Source organism: Corvus hawaiiensis, chromosome 2 (genome assembly GCF_020740725.1).
Source record: "Corvus hawaiiensis isolate bCorHaw1 chromosome 2, bCorHaw1.pri.cur, whole genome shotgun sequence".
NCBI lineage: Eukaryota > Metazoa > Chordata > Aves > Passeriformes > Corvidae > Corvus > Corvus hawaiiensis.
In genome coordinates, this window is record NC_063214.1 from 41,720,798 (window position 1) to 41,731,729 (window position 10,932).

At 44.5% G+C, this 10,932-nt stretch overlaps 1 long non-coding RNA gene across 1 annotated transcript; it reads right to left on the reverse strand.

Annotated features, from left to right (window-relative positions):
- Positions 1 to 1,360: 1,360 nt before the first annotated feature.
- Positions 1,361 to 3,792, reverse strand: LOC125321652. The gene is made up of 3 exons (XR_007201627.1): positions 3,000 to 3,792; positions 2,619 to 2,744; positions 1,361 to 2,081 (listed from the first exon to the last, which is right to left on the reverse strand). It is a non-coding gene; the product is annotated as an uncharacterized LOC125321652 (long non-coding RNA).
- Between the last annotated feature and the right edge of the window lie 7,140 nt (positions 3,793 to 10,932).

Here is a 10,932-nt window from a genome sequence, read left to right on the forward strand (position 1 = left end):
GATATTGCTATCCAGGCAGCTACTGCAACGATGGAAATTGCACCCTTTGCGTCAACGAGCCATCAGAGAAAGCACTTGGAAGAAGTGGCCTTTAGTATAGAAAGAAACCAATTATTTTAAGCAACTTAAGCTTCACTCTGAAGTTGGGTAAATAGTAGCACTAATTACTGTGTCATATCCCAAGTTACCTGTCAGTAACCAAGTATCCAGCAGTGTGTTTTCTCATCTTCAAGCCTCTATTGGTGCCCTGTGAAATGGGTTTACGATTTCTTCCACTACAGGCACTTTAAACTCAAGATCAAACCTTGCAGAGAAATCTGGCTTAAGGAACTTGGTGTTGTTGGGCTACACATCACAACAGCCTGAATTGAATGCATCATTCTGTGATGGTGGGTGTTATTCCTAGATTATAAATCTGTGGACTTTAAACCAAGAGGCACTGACTATGCTAATTATGATTATGATTATAATTAGCTGATTATGATAATTTGACTGTCGTGGTGGAGCAGGATGTTATGTTTTGCTCGGTAACATGTCCTGAAGGCAGTGCCTAATGTTCAGTTTTAATATCCATCTGGCAGAAGGTATCAAGCCTTGATTAAAGACCTCAATAAATGAAGGGACCTCTCCTGCTCTTGGGTTAGAGGAAAAGGCAAGCATTCCACTGTGTGTTAAAAACTAGCACAGTCCCTGCTCTGAACAGATTAGAAGACTCTTCAAATAGTAAAGGAATGGCTTTGTGTCTTTGGCCAAAATTGTTCCCCGGGGAACTTCCCTTCCCCCAGATTGTGTGTATCATTGTGAAGATGTGTTTTATGGTCAAGGGCTTGATTTCCTTAGAAGATTTGAGCACTAAAGAAGGATATTGGTGAAGTGGAAGTGCCTGAGTCATGATTCCTAAAAATACCTACTTAGTTTTGTTGCAGAGGCACTTAACCTTCACAGGTCCACAACTTTTGGGTTTAAAGATTTCTAAACATTAAGATAAGAGGTTTTCCCAATCTTAAACTTGTTTGGATTTCGTTTAGGAGTAAGAAGTTTAGCACCATATTGTCTCCAGGCCCTAACAATGATAGCTGGTCTATTCCCCAGCTCAAGTGCTCAGAGAGCCTTCGTTCAGTAATTATTCTCAGAGCATGTCCGCTCTCATCATTATCACCATCAACTTCTCAGTCCCTCTGGGTCACATCACAGAGCTCTTTCCCATGCAGGGCTCACCCTGCATATGGATAATTATTGCCCCACCAGGCAGGCTTTGACATTTAGGGACATTCTCCCTGTGTTTTTGACTAGGCAAGTATAAGGGAAGGGATTAAACTTCCACCAAAGAGCAGGGATGTAGAAGGAGACACCAGTCAAGTTCAGTGGTAAAGGTGTGAATTCCTGTGTTCCTGGATTATGCATTAAAATGCCATCAGATAGTGTAAACAAGCAGGCAATAACAGAACCCCAGATCTTTCCCCTTCCCATGGCTGCTCCAATCTTTGCTGAGCAATTTGGCTGTGGCAACTCTTAGAAAGGTACTGTGTACTGCATGGAAAACATGAGAAACAGAAGAAGTCACCACTTCCCTTGTTCATTTCCTCCAGTGATTAGTTATACTCACAGTATAAAACTGCACCTTATTTTTAGTATCAGTTGTCTTTGTTTCCAACCACGGGTGCCTTTTGTGCCTTTCTGTGATAATTTTAAAAGCCTATGTTCTCACTAGGTATTTATACTTTGTAATCTAGTTTTGCTGCTGCCTTTGAATAAAGTAAGCAGCCTGGGCTCTTCTAACCTTAGGATTGCTTTCTTCCTCACATCAATTATTTGAGGACTTTTTCTTGCACTCTATCCAATTTATCAACAACAAAAATATAAGAATTGTTTCAGCATCAGCTCCATCAATGCAAACTAGGGAGATACAGTCGCTTCCCTCCCACAGCTTTCTATGTGATTGTTTATCTGAGGATCACACCGGCCTTTTTACCCACACCACAGCACTGGGGGCTTGAATCCAGGTACATGTCCGTGGTGACTCTTGAATCCTTCTCAAGGTTGTCATTTTCTGGATTAGAAAATGCCACGTAGTCTTTGAGCTGCAACACATAAACATACTTGGTTGTGTTACAGACATCGGTCTTAAAAATAAATCCTTTGCCGGTGTCACTGGCAGAGCCTCTTAGCTACTGTTTCTGGTACCTGCAGACATTCTCAGTGCAATTTTGTAGCTGCTTGTGGATCACACCAGGAGATTGATAAAGCTGATCAATACTTAACTCATGTAAGCACAGTTAACTATTAAGAGACAGCAAATGTTCATCACAAAACCTAAGAAGCAGGATTCATCTTAATCTTGTCAAGATAAGAGGAACAAGAATTTACTTGAAAACAACACAGAAACCGCTGAGCCTTCCTCACCGGTCACACCGGGACACATCATGCATGTGTGACACGTATGCTAATGATACTAATGACTTCCAAGAACTAATTTGTATAACCACTCCTATCCCAAGGAATGTGATGACTATTCATGAATTTTACCCATAATACTGTGCCGTGTGTGTGCGTTTGGAGGAGCGATCCCCCACGCACCTGGTGCCAAATAAAGCAAATACCCACTTCTCTGACTCTACCTCTGAAGTGTCTCTTGGCCCAGTTTGGGGCGGTTCTTTGGTTATCCCAGTGCTTTAGGATGTAGGTCTCACCAAAGTGCTGGTCCTTCTCTGAGATCGTGGCAAGACTGCAAAAGATATCGTGTCCTGAAAGAGAACAAAAACATTTATAAAAATCTTATGCCTATTTGGATCCCTGCTAATGTTTTTCTCATCTACTTCTTGGCCTGTAGTGCTATGAAGATTGCTTATGTTGCTAATGGACTTTAAAAACTCCCTTTTAGCCTTGCCAGTGTAGGGATTTTTCCTGTTTCCTGTGTAATTTTTCTGTTCTTGACATCTTCTGATGTGTATTCTTTGGCTTTTGGTTTCCCTTTCTTCCATCTATAGCATTACTCTTACCTGTTGATTTTCACTGATTTTTTCTGAATCCAGAAAGGAATTTAGTTGAAGAAGTTGTAATTCCTGAGTTTTTGTGTCTCCCACTGTAGGCTATCTTCTTCCCACCCTTAAAGTACAGTAGGAGGATGAGCAATCTTCTCTTTCAAAGCAGTGCTCTGAAGGTGAGCATTTTCCCCAGCAGTGCACAGGTTCAGTGCCAGAATGGAAACCTCCCAGCTTGAATCTTCCCCTTGCCTCTCCATTCTCGTGAGAGCCTGTCTTTGGCCATCTGAGGCACAGCTTGCATGGCTGATCAGCAGTAAATTGAAAATCCTGTTTCTGCTTTGGAGAGGCCACAGCACCACAGCACCGTTTCCTACCTCAGGACACTGTGTGCTTTGAAGGATTGTGCCTCCTGCTGGGAAACAGATATGGAAGGGCACGGGGGATTGTCAAGACTAGAAACTTGGTGCAGGAATGCTCAGCATCCGAACCAGCCTTAAAATAAGTTTATGGGAAGTTGCTGTTTCCTTGATTGGAAAAAGAGTAGAAGCTGGGCAAGGCTGTGACTCAGCCGGTGAGTCAGCAGGGGCTGCTTTCCGATGAGGCCATCTTGTTTTCTTTGCTCTCCGTCACACCTTCCCTGCTGCCTGCCATGGGACAGTAAATACCATTTACTGCTGCTTCTCTTTGCTCACAAAGTCATTCCAGCCTGTAACCTCTGCCCTGACGCCTCCCACTGCACTGTCTCTCCAGCTTTCTGCTTCTGTGCTCCGTTCCATTCCATTCCATTCCCTGGGCTGCTGGGATTTTTGTGCCTTCAGTACTCCAGTCCAGGGTGTATTTTGCAGCTGCAAACTCCTGCTTTGTGGCAACAGAGACACATTGTGACCTATTCACCACAGAGGGAAAATCCCAGGAATGAGAAGGAATTCCCTGGAAGAAAAGACACAGGATGAGGACCTGATCTGGATCCTCCCCGAGGCAGTGGTGACCTTCATCAGACACCGCAGACTGTGGCTTCTCAGCCAGCCATTAAACGAGCCAGACCAGTGCTGCAGGTCCAACATACTGGTTTTGAATACATCTTCTGTTTATTGTGTCTTCCTCTGTCTGCTTCCCCACACACGCAGCTCTCTGCTGAGATCCCAGTGCTTTTCCAACGTGAGACGTGATGTCAGCCAAAAGGCACTCAGGGACTTGGGGAAGGGAGGGTGCTGCAGGAAGGAGTGGCGCCCCAAGACACACACAGCTAATGCTTTCTGGACTCACAGTCTTGGATGCATACTCAGCTCCATGGAAGCTCTCTTGTTTCTACTGAAGAGATTTTTTTGAGCTTGGACAAAGCAAATAATTTTAGCCATGCACTATTTACATCCAGGCAAGCAGCCATGACATACCTCTGTCTATGGTTGCATCCACTGTTAAGCAAAACTGTCCTACTGTTTTATTTATTAACCAAACATTTCTAATAGCTAAGCTAATTTTATCTTTTCCTTAATGCTGGCTGACAATGACTCAGTCTGGCTGGGAGGAGTCTCAGTAGTACAGTGCCCAGATTTTAAAAACCAGTGTTATACGGAAGGAAGGGCTGGCTGTCCATGTACCACAGGGACTCTGGCTTTTGATCTGCTCACTTTACCTCCCTCTTTGTGTAGATGTGGAATAAAGAAACCAGTGAAGTATTCCACAAGTGAGTTTGTTAGGCAGGGTGGAGTGGAGATGACCTTGTCTCTGTAAGAGATATAACTTTTAGCAATAACATCAGGAGCAGGTACACATATTTCTCTGTAAGTTTTTTAATGTTTTAATGCTTTATCAATGTTTTCTGTCTGAATCAGTCCTCAGTTTATGTGCATCTCTCCCTTAACTTTAGGATTACTCTCATACGGCTCCAGGTAAGTGAGGTATCTAGTCTAGGCAAATCTCTAGGGCCCTTTTTCTGTTCAGCGGGCAGTGACAGGTTCCTCTGGGAGATGATTCACTCCCTTGCTTGGGCAATCCCAGAAAATCCTGCTCTATATTTCATTAGTAATTTACAAAGGCAAGCAGAAGATGTGGAGTTTACAACATAAAACTACGTAAGTAGTTATGTTCCAAAGATGAGGTTAAGTTAGATGAGGTCCTTCTGGATTTAAAATTTCAATTACTGAAAGCTTCAAGATGCAGATAAGTACTTTTTGTAAACAGGGCTCTAAGGTATAGAGAAGCCAGTGTGGAAGCACAGAATCTCCTTATTTATCTCCAGTCTCCAAACCAGGAACGCAAGAAAGAGTTTATAAGAAAAGTGGAACAGCTATATGTCATCCTGAACAATTTAGAACATAATTCAGGTTTCTTTCCAGCAACATCTCAGTAGTGCAGTCCTCAAAACAATTGAAAAGAAGGTTAGCCATAGGATCAATTTCCACTGCCTCCAAAGATGCCACATGAATGTAACATATTCCTACCTAAGCTGGTATCAGCCTGCAGTGAATTCTCTTAACCACTGTGATAACCTTTAGTTATCCTTAGTTATCCTTTATTTACTGAACTAGCACACTGTGCAAAGGCTTTGCCCAGTAATGAGGCCACTCTGGCTTTGGAATAGTTTTAACCAGCTGCATTGTGTCTTTCAGATGTGAGCAGAAGTCAGTTTATCCTGATTCAGATGGAAACAAAGAACAAGAGCTTGAAAAGTAGTGAAATCCCCGTAAGTGGGCTCAACCAGGTTGTTTTCCTTTCAGTTCTTGATTGAAAATTCACAGTATTTTAGCTGCTGAGTTCTCAAGGGAGGCTTTTTCAAACTCTCAGTGCAGAGGGCTGGCACTCAGAAAACAGGTATTTTCTTCCTAGCACTGCCACTAGCCAGGGGATCTTGACAAAGTCACCCCCTCTCCCCAAGTCTTATGCATTTCCCTTTTTATAAAACTACGAATAATGGACCAAAGGCTTTTCCTCTGCAACTTGTAGATGTAATGTCCCATTTAAATGCAGGCTCTGAAATTTGATTTCCTATATTACAAAGCCCACAGGGCTTTGACATTTAATTTTCCCATGAGAACTGTCACCTCTGTTTGAGCAAGACTTGTAAACTGGGTCCTGTTGTGGGACCCAGACTAACGAGGCTTCTCCTACGAGATCAGTAACCCTGGCTGAAGCCACTTATAGATGACACTGGCCTGGCAAAATTTGTTCCCTTCCTGGGTTTTGATCTCTGTTTTGTGATTTGTGCAGGAAGAAAGGAGGGGTTCAGTTGAAGTTTAAGTGGTTAGTGCTGGTTAGGAGTATCAAAACCCAATTAGCAGAATTGGTTGGCTCAGGATTTCTGGTGCCCAGTTCCTTCAGCTGAACATGGAGCTCCACTGTGGGTGTAAGCAGGAGGCCTTTTGAACAGGGCAGTGCATGCTCCCCTGAAGACTTGGGGCACACCAAGGTGTGTGTGCTGCAAATGCCTCTGCAGACGTGCCTCATGTTAGCAAGACCTTGCCTGTTTCTGTATCATTGCTATTGAGGATTAGTAATTGCATTTCCCTCCCTTTTCCTGTTCTTCTTGTCCAGTTGCCTGCCCTGAGCATGGTGAAAGCAGCCACATCTCACGTCTGTCCCTGCAAAAACATGCACATTGAGCAGCTTGACCTCATTGCTCCTATCCAATACTATCTTACTGTGCCCCTAATAACTTGGCTTTGCTATCCTTGGAGGTAAAAAATTAAGCAGGAGTAGAGGAAGGATTCCTGGTCCTGTGCAAGATCCTGCACCCCACTGGTGGGGAGTCCCACCCACTAGAGCACAGCAGTTCATGAGCAGCTGTGGAGGGAAGACAGATAGAGCTGGTGCCTGTGGGGGTAGGGCTTTCATAGGAATGTTTGGCGTGTGATGAATGTGCTGCACTATTTACATCTCTCCCCCCCTTCAAGCTTTCTTTGTGCTGGAGCCTGCCTACTCCAGCTACTCCAGCAACTCCAGCTCCTGCAGTCTTTACCAGCTATGAGCTCTGTAGTCCGTACTTGTTAGACTTCAAAGCACGTCCCATCAGGTGTAAGGATGATCAGTTAGGAACACGGGAGTGGTTATGCAGGCCTAGTGCTGGAGGGAGGTTGGAAGGCGGGGGTGCACTCCAGAGAGTTCTGGTTCCTTTGGCTGCTGTGCAGAGGAGATTGAGAGCACCATGTCATGGCACAGGCACAGGGGCTGCTGCTCAGAGGGACTGTAAGCAGAGTGGTCCAAGCTGGACTGTGAGACTCTTCCTCTTGTGCTTTCACTACAGAACTAAAGGGCAGAAGGTGATTCTCCTTCTGACTATTTGTGCAAAATTCAATGGCAAGCAGCCCAGGGCAGGAGGACAGTGACTCCTGTCTCTGGCTCTTACAGGTGTGAGGTCAAACCTCTTCTGCTTCCTGATGGAGATAAGATCTAAACCTCAATCTTCTAGGTGCTGAACTGAGCTTACGAGAGAGAGACAAAGTTACCTTTCCTCAGGGGTTTTGCACTTGTAATTTAACCTGGAATCCCAACAGCCACCTGTTTGTTTAGAGGTCTAATTTGAGGCCAGTACTTCCTTCCACCCTGCTGTTGATGTGACTAAAGGCACTGCTGCTTTTTTATTTTAGAGGAAATACCTTGTCCTGGTTGTCATGCACTGATGCTATTCTGTGAACTCTAAGGGCAGAATCAGAGCCCTATACTCATGGTAGTGACAAGATCCTAAGACTGGTGATCATGTTTTTCACATCTGAATTTTTCCCTAGGCAGTACTGGCCAAGAAGAACATATGTGGAAAATATGATATTACGTTTACGCCTAGCAGCAGTTGCAATATGTATTTCCGTAACAAGTCAAGGCCTGAAATGAGAATGGAGAAAGAGCTGCTCACTACTCTCTCACACAGCCAACGTAATTTATTTTTCATGGGCTAAGTCTCTGTGGGGGCAGGAGTACATTAGATCCTGCCTGAGGTTTGTCTGACCAGCTATGGACATCCTGGGTTCATTTTAAAGCTGGTGCAGAGGCAGAGGCACATCTGGAGGATGTCATCTCATCCTCACCTTGCTGTGTAGTGTGGTGCAAGTCACAGCCTTGTGGTGCCTGCCTCTCTGCTATGGCTGTTGGGATGACTGGGCTCCATAGGGGCATCTCCACTGCTGATCTGAGTGGCACAGAGGGTGCTGGAGCTAGGGAGCAGCTGGAGCCTCATATCCACCTATCAGGCCTGGCCAAACCTTTAATGCAGAACATCTCACTCCTCCTACTACTCGTTGGTTCCAAAACACAGTGGTGTTTCTGGAGACAGGCAGTCCTGGGTGTGGCTGCTATCTTGCCACTTGATTAGAGCTTCTGGATCTTGCCAGCAGGTTTAGCTTTCTCAAGGGTTATGGCTTTCTCCTTCCCTCTTCTGAGATGATGCAAGCCTAACAAGCCTGTACCTCTAATTTTGTTCCCACTCACCAGTCTTTTGTCAATGCAGACTGTCAGGAGCTGTCTCACGCCTTGTTTTGGGCAGCATGTAGCACGGCAAGCTCTCAGCATTGACTGAATCACACTACACTTCTGAAAATATAAAACAAAACAAATAGTAAAAAAATCAATATTAATACCTAGAAGAAAAGCATGTAAGTGGATAACTTCCCTGTCCAAAACAGATTTAGGGTGGGTAAGAACTGTTGTGGCTCTGACTAATTGACAATCCGTAAAACAAAGACCATTACAGTTGAAACATGAACTCTTTTTTTGTAGTTGTTGTAAGATTAAGAAGCACCTCCTAATTTAAAGAATGGAAATACTGGAGCTTTCAGCACATCTCTAAATAGCTCATTTTGACAGAGAATCATTTGCACTATTAAAAATATTGCCTTATACTGCTAATCTAAAGCTATCCTACTTTTGCTGTCTAGCATGGAATTGTCATTGTGCTTTGAACAGTCTGAAGATTAACAGAGATCTCTTGGGTATGAAGACTGAGATAAAGTGCCAAAGGAAGCAGTCTTTGGATTTTATTAATTTTATTCAGTATTTATGCAATGTATTTATACTTCATGGTTTACAAGGTGTCTGTCAGACTCCCACTGTGCAAGCTTTTGTACAAAATGAGAGTATGTCTCTGTCCTAATGGTGTTACCATCCATAGAGCAGTTTGGGTGCTTTACTGTTCCCAGCTGTCACCCTTTTCCTCTGATTGTGCACCGTGCACAACCTCCTCTGCAGTTTTTTGTTTAAAACTTCATGGTCTTTTTCTCTTCTGATTTCAGCTGTGCCACCACTTCAGGGCATCCACTGTCTGCTGTGGGTGGACACTGTGAGCCTGGATAGGAGAAAATGCAAGTAAAGAAGCAGAGCAGTCAGATCAGCATCCCTGGCAGTCTGAGGCAGTTCGTGGCCTCTCACTAGTCCACCCCTGCTTGTGAGCATCATGACAGAGGTGAGCAACAAAGCAGCACTACCAGTGGAGGGCCCTTCCTCACCAGCACCAGGGACACCGTGGGGAAAGTGTGAGGACAAAAGGCAGCAGAGATTGGCATCAAAACCTTGTTTTAGGTGGGAATCAAAATCCCAAAAATGTGTTTTTAAGCTCTTCCCTGAAGAGTTTGTTGTCCTTCTGCCCACCCCCTCCCCTAGCCCTTGAATCTCTTAGTTATAATAGGAAGATTGTTTCACTCTTGCTTTTCTCTGTTGCTCAGCACTGGGCTCCCTTCCCAGAGCAAGTTTTTAAACTAATTTTAAAAAGAGACTGTTTCCCCATGGGGCAGTGAGGAGGCAGATGTGCTCTCTGACATGCCATGGCATGTTGGCTGGCACTGTTGTGCTCCCAGTCCAAGCTTGGTATGTCTACTGAAACAAATGGTGTCTCTCTCATGAGACTGCTTGCCCTTGGAGACACTCTCTTCTTCCTTTTCTTCTCAGAAGAAATGGACAGTCACATACAACATTAGAGTCTCACAGAGGCCATGATAGGAGACTGGAGATCCAGCCTAGAAAAATATTTGGAGTCAAGAATGTTTTGAAAGACTAGAGTAGAGGGGTCAAGCATGTGAGGAGATAGATTTTCTATTTGTAGCAAATCCAGTGTCAGCCATGTGAACAGAGACAGGGCTGGAGAAACAGTATGGGAAAGCAGACAGACAAGCCTGGCAGCTTCTTAATGTCTAGAGAGTTTGGATGCTGCATGCTTTTCAGGTTCATTTTGCAGGGAGGTATTCTTCCTTTTGAGAGGTTGTTGGTGCTTGAGACTCTTGGAGAACAGGAAGACTGCTCATCTATGTCAGGTCAATGAAGATGGATGTAAACGTTTCATTCTCCTTTCCCCCTCTTCCTCCTAATATTTTCTCCTCATTTTCTTATCACAAGAGACCTTCCTCAGATTTCTCTCATCTTCTCACTTGACCTGTCACAACCTGCCTCCTGGGTTTCCTCTCACCTATTTCCATTTGTTTTCCTTCTTAACCTTTTCTTAGCACCCCGGATTTTCAAGAATGCAGATCCTTCTCCACTCTAGTTTTTGTGCAGTATCTTCCTTTTCCTTCTGGTCAATACTATTTTCTGGATCCTTACCTCTTTTCTTGCCCTTCCTTGTCTCCAACCTCTCTTGATTTTCCCCAACACACTTTACCTCTGTCATGCCTTGCAAACCCTGTGTCTATACAGTTTGTTGTCTACAGCCTTTCTTGTCTTCCACACACCTCTGCCTGCCACTGAGTGATCAGCTTCCTCATGAGGGGAAGTGGAGAGGCAGCCACTGATCTCTTCTCTGGTGACCAGTGACAGAACTCAAGGGAATGGCCTGAAGTTGTGTCAGGGGAGGTTTAGGTTGGATATCAGGAAAAGGCTCTTCATCCAGAGGGTGGCTGGGCACTGGAACAGGCTCCCCAGGGAAGTGGTCACAGCACCAGCCTGGCAGAGTTCAAGAAGTGTTTGGAAAATGCTCTCAGGCACATGGTGTGACTCTTGGAGCATCCTTTGCAGGCCCAGGAGTTGGACT